We start from the raw sequence: 16483 nt of genomic DNA on the forward strand, positions 1-16483 counted from the left end.
ACGCACCGACACGCACCGACACGCACCGACACGCACCGCCGTGGACATTCTGCGAGGGACGCGCCGCCGCTCGCCAGGTTTATTTTGTGATACAAGCCCGGATGTGCGTGATCGAGTGGCGTTTCGAGGCAGTCGGAAGCGCCGCACGCCTCAACGTAGCCCAGTGAAAATCACGGCAAAATACAAGCGAGGCGGCGCACTTTCACCGCAAAGTTGTTTGTTTTCACAGTTTTGGTCAAATGTTCTTTGAATAAGTCTATTCTGCAAAGGTCAAAGGAAATATACATAGGAGGCAGGATAAGATGAGACACGGCAGAAGGCGTCCATGTTATTTATTATTGATCACAGACACCTGGTGGACTTTCTTCTGTCCAACCGACGCTGAGTGGGTGAACACTGGTTAACTGGTTACTCGCCGGTTACTAAGGTTTACGTTTTCTACGCGCAGGTCCGTACGGTGTCCTTGGCTGAAATAGAACCGTTGTAAGTCCTATCATTAACAGGGGATTGGCCGCAGCGGAGAGCGGGAACGTGGCCGGCCGAGGCGTCGGAAGACCGGTTCCAATCCGCTCGGCGCCGTTCGATCGGTTTAAAAAGAGAGGCGGCGTTCAGTCGCTCGATGACGTTCAGCCAGAAAGTTACATTTAGCCACAGCTGCAGCTTTAAGTCTGCAGTGAGTTTGTGCAGCGTGAATGAAGGGAAATGCACTCAATAAACCAATTCATTACTTTACATCTCTTTAATTCTGTTTGTTATTTTTTTTATACGTGGTGAAATGCATTTTTCCTGTTTTATAAATAAAACAAAACGGTGAGGCTGCAACGGAGTGACGGTGTTAAAATTAATTTCGATTTAATTTGCCATTCAGGCAGATTGAGTCACGAACTCGATCACAGAATCCGTATCTCCTACGGTCCGCCGTCGGAGCCCCGTGTGGCGGCGAGCGGCAGAAGGTCAACAAGCCCGAGCGGGAAAAACGCTCCTCGGCGAGCAAACGTGCCGCCAGGCCACTAAAACACACATTTGGCGGCGTCCCGCTGAGCCGCTCACCTCACCTCCGCCTCCCAGCCCGTGAATAACCTTGTTTATGTTGGGAACATCAAACGGACGCTTCACGGCGAGATGAGAACACCAACTGTCTCCTGATCGCTGCTTTACGCTGCCGTCGGCCGCGGCCGCGGGAGCCGTCGGCCGCAGATGCCGGGCGTCATCGGCGGAAAGGCCGCGACAGGTTTGACCTCTGACCCCGGGAAGGATCGCAAAGGAGAGGAGAGATTTCTGACGAAGAGTGAAAGTCTGCGAAAGGGAAACTACGTTCAAACAGGATAGAAGGATTACTGAGCCTCCGCGGGGCCGGCTCACCCGACGGGACAGATTTGACGGCGCCTCCCATCCGTCGCCCGGTTGCACACGCCCACAAAACACATCCAGGAGCATTTATTTTGCTGCTGCCTTTCATTGATAAGAAAACACCTCACCCAAAGTACTCGCTTACCAAATAGCAAATAAAAAGAAAATACAAAAATAAACGTTCATTTATTCAGAAATAAATGATAAATTACTGATAAGTGATTTTAAGATTTCAGTAAATTATGAATGATAAAATGGTAATAATACATTATATTAATAAATAAATCAAATATAGATGATAAAATAGTAATAATTTGTATGAATAAAAAAAACTGTATACGAAAAAATTTGAAATACAATATAAATGGGGTAAAGTGCCACCGCCCAGAGGAGGATGGGCACTCAGAGACTTTTTTTTATTGTTATTATCTCTTACTTTTATTTATTATATCACCATTTCAAGTCATGTGACCTGAGCCAGGCTTTACAATTGAATCGGTGTGATCTTTTGCCGAGTCAACGGTAATAATTAGTTGAGTTTATGAAATTATATTGAAGGTGAGTTGTTTACGCCCGGGACATTTGCCAATCTTGCCTAATCGAACGTTTGCCAATATTGCCTGATCGTCCGGCCGGGTATCCCGTTCAATAAATCCGTGTTCGGAGCTCCGGACTGTCCCGAGGTCGTCGGCGAGGGACGCGACAGCGCCGTCGGCCGCTAAATTCCCGGCCGAACTTTCCATCTGCGGCCTTTCTCGGGCCGAGCGTCGTAAAGCGGTGCAACCCGAGCGCCTCCCCTTCTCTCTCCGCCCAGCGTCTCTGGAAAAGCCATAGAGCCGCCGGCGCCGGCGCATTCTTCAGCTCACCTCTGCAGAGACTCCACGCGCTAACGTCTTTACAAGACAACAAGCGGGGCGGCGGGGCGGCGGGGCGGCGGGGCGGCGAGGCCTGTGTGGGAAACATTCTTCAGCTACCGGCAGGAATCACGGGCTCCCGGTCCAAATGAACACACGGGCGAACATTCGGACGGCGCCTCTTTCTTACTCCCGATATCCTGGAGTCCTTGTAAGGGCGGGGGTTTGGGGTCAGAGGTCAGCGCTGACCCCTTGAGGAGTCGCTTTGGTGTATTTTTTCTGATGCCATGTGACGCTTTGCACCCACCCCCGATTTCTGATCTGCCGACGGGCTCCGCAAAGAGGGCGGGCCGGGACGGACGGGCCGGGATGGGCGGGTCGGGTCGGGTCGGCCCTCGCACGGCCCCGTGTGGATCAGGAGGAACCGCCGGCCGTCAAAACCAACAGGAAGACATAACATTTCAATCGGTCGGCAAAGTCGCCGGAACTCAGACGGAGGGTTTTACACAGCGGCCTTTCACACTATTTCTGTCTTATTTTGCATTTTAATGGCGCAAAATAAACGTCGACACGTCCCCGACTATCGACACATTCAAAGCCGAAACGACCGGTTTGTTGAGGGATGCTTCAGGAAAACAAAGAGTGAGATTAAAAATCTGATTTGTATTATTTTATTCATCAGGTTTTAGAATTTATCATTTTTTATTGTCATTTAATTCGATTTTCTTTGTCGCTGATTTGATCGATTTCATAATTAATTCTCCACGTCACGATGGGCCGCTGGGAGTTTTCTCGACTTCTACGGCTGCGGCGCCCACCAGGGCCGCCACCGCCACCCCGGGGAGCGAAGGGAGCTTCCTATTGGACGGATCTGACCCGGCGGCGCCCGAACGGCGAGCCCGTTTCTTTTCCCACTCCTCCAACTCCCGCCTCGGGACTTATCCAGGATTATCTTTCTCCGCTCGGCCATCTTTGGAAATGCGATAATTGGAAGATCAGACCGGGGGTTTTCGGGCTTTTTTTCTGCAACGTCTGTCCCGTAAATAGTGTAATTTAGCCGGTTAGCCGGAGTCGGTCCCTCCGGTGTTCTTTGGGGGTCTCAGAGGGTTAAATAGCGCAGTTAAGAACAGTTTAAAAGTAATTGCACTTTATTTTCCTTGCGAAGCGAGATATCGTCTCTCAAGTCGAATTTCATAACAATTATGAGAACCGATTTCTCAGCCGGCGTCCCGCTGAGACGAAGGGACTTGACAGAATAATCTGGCTTCGCATCGTCCGTCAGGCAGTTATTGAATTACCCGCAAAGATGACATTCGACGGCTCCTCGCATTACCGAAATGCAAAGGTGCGCGTGTTCACGTGCACGACGCCCCCCCCCCCCCCCCCCCCCCCCCCCCGCTTCACCGGTCCAACCACCAGGTGACGCTGTGTCTCAATTCAACATGGAATTCGGGGTCGTGCGTTTGTTTTTTGTGCTCGTCGTCTGCAACGGTGGCGCCGAGGTTTGCACGGGTTTCCTCTGAGCTCACGGTTCAAGGACAGGAAGTGTGGAGGCGCGTGGATGAAGGAGTGAACTGTTGTGTGTCTGCATGAGGGTGAATGGTGGTCGCTGCAAGGTGCGTCAATGAGAGGGTGAATTCTTGTGTCTATGACTTGTGAGGGAGTCGGCCTTCACGAGCCGATCGGAGATCCGTATAAGAAGTGAGGTTGAAGACGGAGGCGGTGAGGTTTCTCCGCCCCGCCGCCGCCGCCGCCGCTGCGACGATTGTATCTTTGGCTCACGGCAATGAATTAAGGTCCGTATGAGATTTGTAAGAATGTACACGGGGAATGTTTTACAGTGCTGGCGGAACTCGGAGCGTGTTTTCGGTCTCCCGTGGCGACGATCGGGACGTCAGGACGAAAGAGTAATAGGACTATAAAAATAAGCTAAATCTCAAAGCCCTCAGGTCGGCTCCGTCGTGAGAAATAATTGAAACATTACAAAGCCATCAAGACGGAGAGAAGACAGGCGTCGGCGGGGAAAGTGAGCCGCGAGCGGTGAAAGCCACCATCCACGGTGAGGAGATCCAGAGGTGCACCTCCAGGGCCAGGACACATCTGGAGGACCTGCGACGCGTCCGCAGAGGAAAGCAGGTATCAGATGGTCTGGCGTTTTTTTCATCGATCCCCAAAAAATCTCCTCTGCCTCGAGGAAATGGTCGGCATCGGATCACAGAAACGTGAAACACGGCAAAAACAAAATCATGAATACCGTTTTAGAGATGAGCCCCAGCGGTCGTCCTGCCTCCGGAGGCCGAGGAGGTCGGATACTCCACGGACGCACGAGCGAAGGGATCTTGACCGGCCGAGTCGCCGAAAACACCTGCGGCGAGCGGCGAAGCCTAAGACCTCCGAGGACCCCGGACTGATCACGCCTTCACCCTCGGATAGAGACGCAGGAACATTGGGACCAAAGGTCCATCCGACCCGCCACCATCAGACTCCTAGACAGCCGGCGCCAGCTGAGGAGCATGGAGTACCTCACAATGGCTGAATGGAGTACTTGTGTTGGCGCCGCGTTCGCCCCGTGTTCACCTTGTGTTCGCCCCGTGTTCGCCCCATGTTCGCCCTGCGCCTCCATGGGGTTCCTGCAGGTTCTTGGGTTTCCTCCCACAGGACGTTCATCAGAGTCCGTAAAGTGACCTCCGAGTGATTATCTGGCCGTGCGCCTGAATGAGGGGGTGAACGGTTGCATGTCTATCGGTGGCGGCTCCTGACTAGATGATCGGAGGGGACTTCTGCAATCATGACTAAGGTGACCCGTTCACTAGGTAAATAAACAGGTGATTCAAAAGCGTTTGTCTTGTCAAAATTACATAACAATACAACTCGTGACCAATGGACGGCGAGACGTTCCCTGTAGCTTCATAACCTACATCTAAGTCTGTTCCAGAGGGACCGTCGTGGATTCATGCACAGAATCCAGTTTACCCTCAGATACCTCTGGCGGAAGCATGTGTGCACGAGGCCTCCCGAAACCCATCGGGAATGCGTTCGGTGCCCGTTTTCACTGATTGGACGTCACTTAGTGGAAGCGACAACGGTCAGAAGTGCTGCAACAGCGCTGGAATGTGATTTTGAAAAGCCGCCCCATCGCTGCGTTTTGGTGGTGCGTCGCTGGGACGGTCCTGAGGAGCGAGGCGGCCCCGGTCCACAGGAGAAGGTGTGAAGGACGGAGCGAAGGCTTAGTCGTCCCTGTCCGACATGTGAATGAGAGGCTGAGTGCGGCCCCGCTGAGGGTGAACCCCGCCTGAAGCCCGGTGGCTCCGACCCCGACGACAACCTGACATATTGATTTTGAATGACTGAATGAATCTTTCAGTTCGCATTGACGCACCGAAGCACAGTCCGTCCCGTCTACGTCTTTTACATCTCTGCAGAGTTTACATTTCAAATCTCCTTCGCCTTCTGCCCGTGTTGTATTTACTCTGTGGGATGTTTCTACCGCGTTGCTTTACTCCACAGCGACGGAAGAACTGGATCATACGGACGTCCGTCTGAGTTTCTCTGGCAGTGCATTAGAAATGTGACGGTAAATAAAAAAGTACAGACACTTTTTGCAGGAATGCAAATCACAACAGAAGAAGGGACGGACGCTCAAAGAGAAAGTGGTGGTGTTGTGGGTCCTGGTATCTCCAGCGTGGGCTCCTCAGGAGCTCGCCGTCGGCCCGGGTCGCAGGTCTCGGCTTTCAACATTCCGGGAGCCGAGTTCGAACGGCGAAAAAATGTGCGGCGACTCTTCCAGAGACCGGCTTTAAGTGCAGAGGAAAGACGCATCTCGGCCGAAACTAAATAGCAGGGGGGGGTGGGGGGGCGGGGGCTTCAGTGCCGAAATGGATACAAACAACGGCGTGTCGTTTTTTTATTCGACGCGCAACGGCGTGATGGTGTGGCTGTCCGGAGCGAGCAAAACTACCCCCTTCTGGAGGGACGTCCGTCACCGCCGGCTCGGCTAATAAACCTATTTCCTCCGCGGGTCGGCGTGGACGGCGCAGCTGGACGCAGGAGGACCAGAGGGTTTCAGGAGGACGAGGAGGAGGACGTTTTTACGGGCCGACATAATACCTCTGCTGCTTCCAGGCCGCGGGATAATGGGACGCTGATCCAAAGCAGATGGTCCTCATAAACATTCAGCAGTTCATTGAGCCATCGATTAAGGCGATATGGAAAAACATATATATCACCGTATTAAGAGGCGCTGTTTTATATCTATAACTATATATCACAACGTCAGCTCAGGTATGGAAACATCACATATCGGCTTATAACATCGAGCTGTTGAGTTTTAGGATCCCAATTGTATATTTATCTTTCATTCATTCATTCATTCATCCACGCTCTTTAGCACCACCGCTATCGGGTGAAAGGTGGTTCGACCTGGACCGGCGGATCGTAAGGCAACATTTAGGGACAAAAACTATTGGCCTCCTCAGATGCTCCCTCATATGGAGACGTAAAATCACTGAATTCACTCATTCATATGTCACGTGTCCGTCCACCTTCTCATTCTCATGACGAATCCTTGTTGAAATCTTCTTCCCTTGAAGACGTTTGGCCCTTTCTTTGCTTCTGATCAATATAAGTAAATGATCATTCACCCTGTCATTGTGCATCACGCAGAGACAAGTAACCGTTCACCCTCTCGTCCACATCTGATCCAGACACGTGCCAGCTTCACTTTCACTCGCGTCGTACGAGACCCGACGTCGGCTTCCGATCTTCCCTCCGATCACGGCGCTTCATCTGCCACGGCGGTGGGAGGCGTCCCCGGCTTTCCACGGGCGTTTTAGATTCTGCCTTTGCGTTGAGGGGGTTGTTTGAAGACGTCTAGACTCTTTTCCAGCGGTTGCGAAAGCGCCAGGCCCGCCTGTCGGCGTGGGCCTGCTTCCCCCCCGCCGGTGCCCTCAATCACGGCCCGACTCCGGAGGCCACGCGTGACCTTTTTTTTTCTTTTTGCAAGTGAGCTACCGCACTTTGGACTACCATCGACGCCGTACCTCCCGCAGCCGGCCGATGGACGAACAGGGGGAGAAAAGAAAGAAACCGATTCTCCGGAAAAATAAAAAGGAAAAAAATGTGCTGTTGTTGGCAGGCGGCCCAGGTCTGTTAACATAAGAGCGTGCTCCCTGCGGGCGCCGCTAAATCGCTCCGATACCCACAGGATGTCTGGAGCGAGGCAGGCCTCGCACACATCGGATGCCAGCTGTGTGTGTGTGTGTGTGTGTGTGTGTGTGTGTGCTCTCCCTCTCGACAACTCACAGCATATCAATTGTGTCTCACTGTTTCCTGTAAACAGCCATTATTGAATAAATGTATCCTAACGACTCACGTAATCGGGGCGACGCCGTGACACGGCAGTTGGTCGGTCCCTGAACGCCGCGTGGCGTCGCCTTTTTACCAAAACAAGTGGAATGGGGGCGGGCGGGCGGGCGGGCGGGGGGGTCATGCTAAAGGTCAACGGGAGATCTCGATTCCAGTGCTTCTGCTGGCCGGCGGTGCCTGGCCCCCCAAAAAATGAAAATTTACAGCCTACAACTGCGGAAAACACTTCCTGTCAGCATCTTACCGGAGACTCTGGCTTTCGATGTTTCCCGCCGTGTGGATTTACAACCAACATGGCAGCACATTCGTAAACTACTTCCCAATATGTTGCGTCTGCAGACGTTGAGTCAGTGGACAAAAAAGCAGGATATTTCTCAAGGACCCCCGTGGAGAACGTCAATGCACGCAAAGACGATACCTTCCTACAACAAGGAGCACAGTTTCTGGCGGCGGACGCGACAAGTCGGGTTTGCGGTTTCTGTTTTTCAAACCGGTGGAGAGAAAAACTCTAAATCTGGCCTTCGTCCCCGGGTCGGAGGTCAATGTCGGCGGTCTTCGGTCTCCAGCCAGAGGATGCGCTAAGTGGTTCTGAATTCAGCTGCCGTTAGCTTCCTGTCTTGGCTTCGGGGCCGAACCCGGACCGTCCAGACGGAAGGCCGTCCACATTGAGCCGGGATCCGACCACTTCCGTCGCTGTTTCCTTGCCGCCTCGCAGAGTGCCGGCTCACAGGAGGATGGTGAGTTTCTGCTGGGGCTGCGGCTGATGATGGCTTCAAAAGTCAACCAGCCATCCATTACCGTGACAACTAGTCAGCTAGTGGGATCATGAACTCTGCCAAAAAACGGCAATAAAATAAATGCCTTCTCAAAACTTCATGATAAGAGGCTTTTTTTCATGCGAAAGTGCTTTTGTGTAAAAAAGCTTCTAAGAAAAAGTACTTAAGTTGCAAAAGTTGTTTTTAGCATTGCATCGCGTGCCGCGCGATAGCGCCGCTAACGAGAGTGTCATGAGACAACGGCGATGATGAAAACGCCTTAGAAGAAGCTCCCAAACTACACGCTTCACCTCCTCTTTTTGGACGTTCCAACATGTTCCGCTCTCCAAACAAACGTCGCTGGCGACGAGCAGTTTCACGGCTGTCGGAAGCCTGACTTTCACTTGAACCAAAAACCCCGGGAATTTCGTGTGCCGGCCCTCGTCAGGAGGAAAATGTAAAGCGATCCCGTCCTACTGACTCAACCATGAGTACGCCGAGCCCTGCGCTCACTGCAACTTCACTGCAGCTTCACTGCAGCTTCACTGCAAAATTTCATGAGCTGCACCTTTTCACTGATCCCTATTCATGTGCAATAGATGAGAAACTGATAAGAAAGCAGGACCGTTCGGTCCCGGAGGCTGAAACGCACCGATGTCCTCCGCGGCTTGCAGGGACCGCATCATCGCAAAGCGGTTTTTGGATGGAAAAAAGTTGACATGTTGTCTCGCCGAGGCCGCTCAGCCCCGTGAAAGGCGAATTATAACCGTCGGCAAATGTCGGAGGAAGGGGGCGCCACGCACTTTTCCACGCCTGGGCTAAATTTACAAAAGGTAACAAAATGGCTGTTCACTAGGTGTCGCGCAGTTTAACAAGTAATTGCCGCGGTAGTGAGAGTGTGATATCCACAAGGGGGCTAATTAACACCCCAAAAAAGCCCAAAATGTGCGAACATGAGCAAAGTGTTGCCGAGGTGTGAATCCGACCGCCTTTAAGCGTTTCGGAGCGGATCGGCTTTCCGCTCCGGGCCGGCGGGGGTTTGAGAGAACGGCTGCAAAATAAAACCATCGGATCTCCGGCGCTCCAGCGGCCGGCCGATGTCCAGGACACATCAGACACTCCGGCAAAATAAAGATTTTGTCGGCGGAGCCGGCGTCCCTCCGACTGGGCGCTTCGGGTCGGATTCCCGGCTCCTCCACATGGTCCTGGTACGGCGGCCCTGTCGCCGTCGCTGTGCGAGGCGGTGATTCCATCCAGCTGAAGCCCTTTGAAACTGCAAAGCGTGAAAGGACTCCATAAATGGGGATCATTTACCTGCCGAGTATTATTTTATCCTCCCTGCCGTCGCAGCCCGCTTGCGGATGTTTCCTCGCCTCTTTCCCGCATTCTCCGTCGCTCTGGACCCTAAACTCATTTTAGCTCAGAGCAACACGGGGGAAAATCTCTTTTAAGGTGGGCCGGATCGGTAAAATCATGACATATGAACTACTGTTACGTACCTATTGTTCAATTCACTCCTCAAACCTGGTATTTTTTAGCTTTGCAAGCCGGATTAAACCTGTTCACGGTCCTAATCCGGCCCACGGGCCTTGAGTTTGACACCCCTGACTTAAAACCTCCTCGATTCCTCTGTATGTCCGGTACGTGCCGAGAACTGACGTTGAAAATCCTCCGCCCTCTTTACCTCCTCACCGTTCCAGCGCTCGTCGCTCGCCGTCCTCCTGCAGCTAACCTTCATACCTCTCCTCTCCAGGGCAAACCTCCACCTGTCCAGGTCCTCCTCCACCTGCTGCCTGCTCTCGATATAGATCGCAATGTCATCCAGAAACCACGGTAGTCCAGGGAGAATCCGTCCTGACCTCATCTGTCAGCCTGTCCGTCACCGCGGCGACCAGGAAGCGGCTCAGAGTCGATCCCTGATCCACTTCCACCTTCCACTCGGGTCTCAGCGCCGTCTGGCAGCTCCCACGCCAAGGGAGGAGGCGCAACAAAAAAGACAAACCCGTATTTAAAGTCCGACTGCGACCAACAAACCGGACAATTATTGGGACGCGAATTGATTTTGATCAAGAAATCCTCGCAGCTCTCCGAGCGACGCGCACAACGCTGCAGCTTTCGGGAAACGATGGAGAGGAGAACACTAACAGATGGAAGAGTCACTACTGCTTAGGAAAAATAACAGCAATCACACGGAGAAGTGAAGTGAATATGAAATGCCGTCTGATCCGGCTAATAGCCCAGGGTTCGGGCCGCCGTTTGCCAAAAATTGCATCTCTGCTGCGGCCGGTGTGTTAGAAACGCAACGAAACGCAGCAGAAGTCACGGCGGCGGAGGAGGCGCGGCTCCCGGCCAAAGCGTCCGGCCTCCATTTGGAAGTTCTTTTCCCATCGGGCCCCCTAATTGCACTCGGGGGCAAGCGAGGGGCACCGGCGGGGGGATCGGATTCAATTCCATCTCATTTCACCTTGCTGTATTCACTATCATGCTTTTATGTGGAGCAACGGAATTGGCGGCCGGTTTTGTGGCCGGCTGCTGCCGAATGACTGCGCATTTCCTAAATCTCATTCGCGCAAACACGCGGCGCCCGGGCCAGCTGGAAAGGGGATACGGCGCGGATGCTCGCCCTGGAAAACACGGTCCAGCGCCGGGAGCGAAAAGGAAAAACAACAAAAAAGTAAAGGTACTCGTTTTCGAGGCCGCAAGGAAAGACGACGATCGTGAGCGTCGGACGCGCGGTTCGAATTATTCGTACCTCGGAACGAGTCGGCGGGGAGACGGTTGATTCGAGCGGCGTGGCGGACGCCCCGTGTTTGAGCGAACCCGCAAAAGCCCGGCTGTGGAGATCAGGTGGGGGGAGAAACGCTGGCCGCGGCCTTGGATATGAGGAAACCAGATGGCGCGTTTCCTCTCCCTCACCTACTGCAGGTCAGTCCTTCGCAGCGCGTCCGATGCAAAAAGCCAACATCTCACCGGAGCGCACAACCGGTGAAATCCCGTGGTTTCATTTTAGCGTTTCAATGCATTCATAAATTGTATCCTATTTACGGGTAATCGTCGACGGGGACGTGTGAGCCGGCGTCCGGCGCCGAACATCAGCTGGCGCCTTCCGCTGCTCGCGCTTCCCAATCATTCATTTACTACTTCAAACCACCAGCAGAACATATCTGTTTAAAGCCGCCTATTCTGTCAGCTCAGTCTCTTTTACTTGCTTTATTTTATCTTAATTTTACATGACCATTTTGTCGCCGTCATTGTTTTTAATTTTAAATGGTTTTTCACAAAAAAAAAAAAATTAAAATAACGAATGAAAAACATATCTGTTTAAAGTGACCTATTCCATCTGCTCCGTCACTTTTACTATTTTATTTTAATTTTACATGACCATTTTGTCAAGGTTATTGTTTTTAATTTTAGATTAATTTTAAATTAAAATTTTAAATTTTAATTTTAAATTGTTTAAAATGATTTAAAATAACGAATAAAAAACATGTCTGTTTAAAGTGGCCTATTCCATCTGCTCCGTCACTTTTACTTTGGTTTATTTTATTTTATATAATATATATAATATTATTTCATTTTTAATTTTACATTATTATTTCTAATTTTAAATCCTTTTTTGTGACACGCAGACATATACATGTCCATATCGGCAGGTTGATCAAGGTGACTTACATACAATTGTATTATTATTATTATTATTATTAGGATACATGACGGTGGTTTAGGGTCGCTGTATTTCTATCACAGCCTGAACTCTGAGCCGGGATGTTGAAGCCGAGCTTCCGACCGGCCGCGGCCCCTTCACTTCCTCCTTCCACCTCCTTTTGTCGGCGGGGGTCTTGCGTTCCCGGCGGCGAGGAAGGCCCACCGCCGGCAGCTGCACTGTAAACCTATCATGAGCAAAGAAAGGGGATCCGCCGTGCCTCTTCCTGTCAGCGCACATGTCAAGGTGAACTTGAGGGACGCCTTAAATAACCGTCTCCCCCGACCCCCCCGGACCCCCCCGGACCCCCCGGACCCCCCGGACCCCCCCGGACCCCCCGGACCCCCAGGACCCCCGACCACGTCAGCTGGGCAGATTAGCGGAAGCTCCCCGCGTTTACAAGGACGTCTTTTTTAGACACCGAAGATAATATTCATGTATTTTTAATTCCTAAAAATAATTTTCTTTTTTGTTTTTTTTCCCAATTGATTCCAAGTGATTCCATGAAGTGAGGAATCTGATCGATAGCTTGAGACACGGCAGCAGTGGTGGTTTGATAATCAGATTGCAATTATTTAAAGCATGGATTTTTTTTTTTGCAAGCAATTTTTTAATACCGATCATTTATAATGGCGTTTGCAATTTTCATTGCAATTTCTTTCACGAGAGGACTTTTTAATAGCAATATTTTTAATTGTTATTTTTTGAAATAGCAATTTTTTTAATCCCAATTTTTTTTTTATAGCAAACTTTTTAATGGCAATCATTTTTTTATAGTGATTTTTAATTTTATTTTTGGGGCCCTTTTTTATTTAAAGTCATTTTTTCTAGCACCTCAACCTGGCAGCAAAAAGTTCCCCGGTTAGCAGCTTTTTCTGTGCGGAGCCTCCACCTTCCTCCAGGTGGATGTGGACCTCCTCCTGAATGACAAGATGAATGCTCGTCTATCTTTCTACCAGAGATTGAATGCTTATGTGTCTCCGTCTGAATGTCTTTGGTCCTGTGATCGGCTGGTCCGGGCTGGAGTCCACCTCCTGCCCAATCACTGATAATCAATGAATCTTTTCAATATATCACAAATTGGTACTGTCAATTTGCACAATATTGCACAACGTTGTCATTTATTATATATATATATATATATATATATATATATATATATATATATATATATATATATATATATATAGTCTTTTTTCTTTTTAAAACCTTACTCTTGATGTTGTCATGTTTACAGTGCTGATGCTACTACCCCATTTGCCCCCCGATTGCCCGTCGAGGGCAGATAACGTCCTTGTGTCGGTGTGTGTGTGTGTGTGTGTGTGTGTGTGTGTGTGTGTGTGTGTGTGTGTGAGCCTTGCCGCCTCCTGCAGGTCCACCTGATGCAGGCCAGGCCAGATATCTGCTGTCTTTAGCCGCATGCTAACGTGCCCTCAGATAACACCAACTGACAGCGTGCAAAATAAAATTGATTTGTCTCGTGTGCTGACATGCAGATCGACATACTGTGGCGACACACACACACACACACACACACACACACACACACACACACACACACACACACACACACACACACACTAATACCAGGCTGCGGACAGCAGGTCTGTCAGAGAGCTGCCGCCGCCTGGAAATACTCGGGCTGCCTGAACCTCCCGCCGCCCGCCAGTTGCGCCGCCAACCCTGGCAGCACTGACAAAGCTTGGTGTCTCGCGGCGATAAAAAAAGGGTTTTATTCCTTTTGCGGTGATTTTTTCCCTTTGCGTTGCCGCAGCATCCGGACCGGCACAGCTGGGCCGCCGCGATAGGATCATCACGTGGCTGCTCTCCCGACGCAAAGTGCGGTCAGAGAGCAGCATTTCGCGCACATGTGGCCACAATTTCTTGTAATTTCTGTTTTGACCGACGCCTCGGCTGATCCGCGACGCCTCCGGGGCGGTCCGGGGTGCCGCCGTGTCTTCGGCGAGGGCGGAGAGACCGAAAGTACCGATTCCAGAGACTCCAGCTCAACACAGGAGAACGCGAGGACTCGGGTGGAGGCCTGCCGATGCAGAACGAAGGAGACGGTCTGAAAGAGGGCCGTGCTCAGAACTCTGGAGATCCCACTTCTCCGGCCGCTCGGAGTAAAACCCCACCCGCCCCCGACAACGTCCGCGGAGCTTCTCAGTCCCACGGGTCGCAATGAATTCTTGTCCACATCTTCTTGTCGTGGCAAATGGACTTGATTTCTCCACTTGGAGAGGTTTCAGCCGTCATCCCGGAGGCTCCTCGGCTCTGAACCCCGACGTTCGCGATTCCCGACGCCGAGACGGTCCGGTAGTCGTTCGGGGTTATCGGACGATCTCCCGCTCGTTTCCCGGCTGCCGTGGTTTCAGACCTCCCGGTGCTTCTGCGAGCAGATCAATACTCCAGAACCCTCCCCCACAGCTCCGGGCCCTTTGGCATTGTGATGCCGCGACACAAAGCAAACTAAATCCTGTGAGTCAGGCCTTCTTTGCAGAAATGCAATTGACAAGAAAAGGGAGGAGGGGGCTCCTTCTCGCTCTCGCTCGCTCACAATCCTTTTCTCCTCGGCTTCCCTCTCATCCGACAACAAGAGGTGCCGTTCTGCCCTCCTCTCCTGGCAACGCCACGTCTCAAGACTGCCCGGAGTGAATTTGAGATTCCCTTTTTTCCACGCGTTTCCGCGCCTTTGGCCTGGTCGCAGCTACGAGAGTCCCGGGCGGTGGAAGTCTTGTTTTCCGGATCGTCCGCTCGCCGGCCACCGGAGGTACAAAGACGCTGAAATCTCCAGAGGGTCCTTTCATTGAGAGGCCGAGGTTAAGTTGCCCCGACCCTTAGCGACCCGCCCGCTGCTCTGCTATCACTTACGTGGAGACACGAGGGCGTGTGAATTACCCTTTGAAATATTTATCATCTTTAATGCGGATCCGTGCCCGGCCTAAATTTATTCTCATCGGACAGAAAAGGTCTAAGAACCGTCCGGCTTGAATAAACGTTCCAGGAACTCACCTCCTCCTGGGGAACTTTGTAGCTTCACGAGCAGAAAGGGGCCGTGGTGGCTAGCCGCGATGCTAACCTTAAATGCTACGCTCAACAGAAGAAGTGAAGAAGAGGAAGGCGATACGGGCGACATGGAGGCGGAAGTCGCCACAGCGCCCGTGTTCTGCACGCCGGGAATAATAACCGCGGACCGTCGGATGGTTTGAAGTGTTTTTATCTTCACCCTGCACTGTTGCAGGCCGTGAAGAACCCCGACGTTAGCTAGCGTACTTATTATTGGAGAAAATGTTGACGTTCCTCCGCGAGCCCCTGAAACCCCGCCGCGGCATAGCTGGCCGGAGGAGCTCGGACCTTCTCCTCGGCCCGTTTCTTGACGGTTCTGTCCATTTCGTCTCAGAAAGAAGGCAACGGTTCTTAAAAAAGGCGCTCCGGGGTCTCCGAAATATCCGTAAATGGGCGTGGCTTGTGAGTTCCACCAATCGCAGAGCACGCAGGTCACATGTGTTCTGATGGAACCATAGAAAGCCCTGCTTCTGAGGGGAACTGAAAAGGAACCGCAGTCCCTGAAAAGTTCCTACAGAGCAACAAGGGGCTTTTGTTTGGACAATGAGCGCCGCTAACGCCCGCGGTCGCTTTGCCTTTTCAAGAGTCTGCGAATATTTTAGCCGAAAGCCATCGTTGAGGGTCAGGAGGAGGAGGAAAGGCTGCGGTCCGACGAGGGTTTCGGTTCCTGTCGAAGAGCAACGTTCAGAAACAACGTGGAAAAGGCCTCGCTGCCTTACAAGAGGTGCGGAAGGGGAGCTCCGTGAGTCCCGTCTCGCACCTGATCGGATCGTGTTTGGACCAGGAGCCTGGACGAGGTCTCCGTGGCGAACCAAAGCAAAGTCCTGTCCTAAAACCTCCAACAAAACGACATCATGAGAGACAAGAAAAGAAAGACATAATGAGCAAAGTGTCCGTTGAGGATCTGCAAGCTCCATCCATCCATCCAAAGGCACACCTGCAAGCTCCTCTCTCTGCGGCCACGCGTGCATTTCAACACGCTACCGGACGCCGACCAGAGAGAGGATGAGGATGAGGAGGCCGGAGGGCGGAGGGGCTCTCGGGACCATAAATCACTGCTGCGCTCCTTCATGGCCCCACAAGGTGTCCACACACTCCTCTGTAAGGTTAGTGTGAAGCCAGGCCTCTCCAGCTGCACCGCTCTGTGTCTGGATGACACCTGGATGACAGGATCAACGGTCGGACGTCTACATTGTAGATTCAAAGTCTTTGTGCCACGTGTGCCGTGCGGACACGCGTTTCCCTGGACCATGAAATTCTCGCCGTCTGCATTGCATCCACATAAGTGTTGATAAAAGAATGATAATAAACATGCTGTTGTAGCAGTGCAAGGAAGTGTAAACATACACAGAAATGTAAACGGTACTAGAGATGTAAACGGAGTTTCCGAG

Source organism: Fistularia commersonii, chromosome 2 (genome assembly GCF_037954325.1).
Source record: "Fistularia commersonii isolate RoL2024-O1a breed Wild chromosome 2, RoL_Fcom_v1.0, whole genome shotgun sequence".
Lineage (NCBI taxonomy): Eukaryota > Metazoa > Chordata > Actinopteri > Syngnathiformes > Fistulariidae > Fistularia > Fistularia commersonii.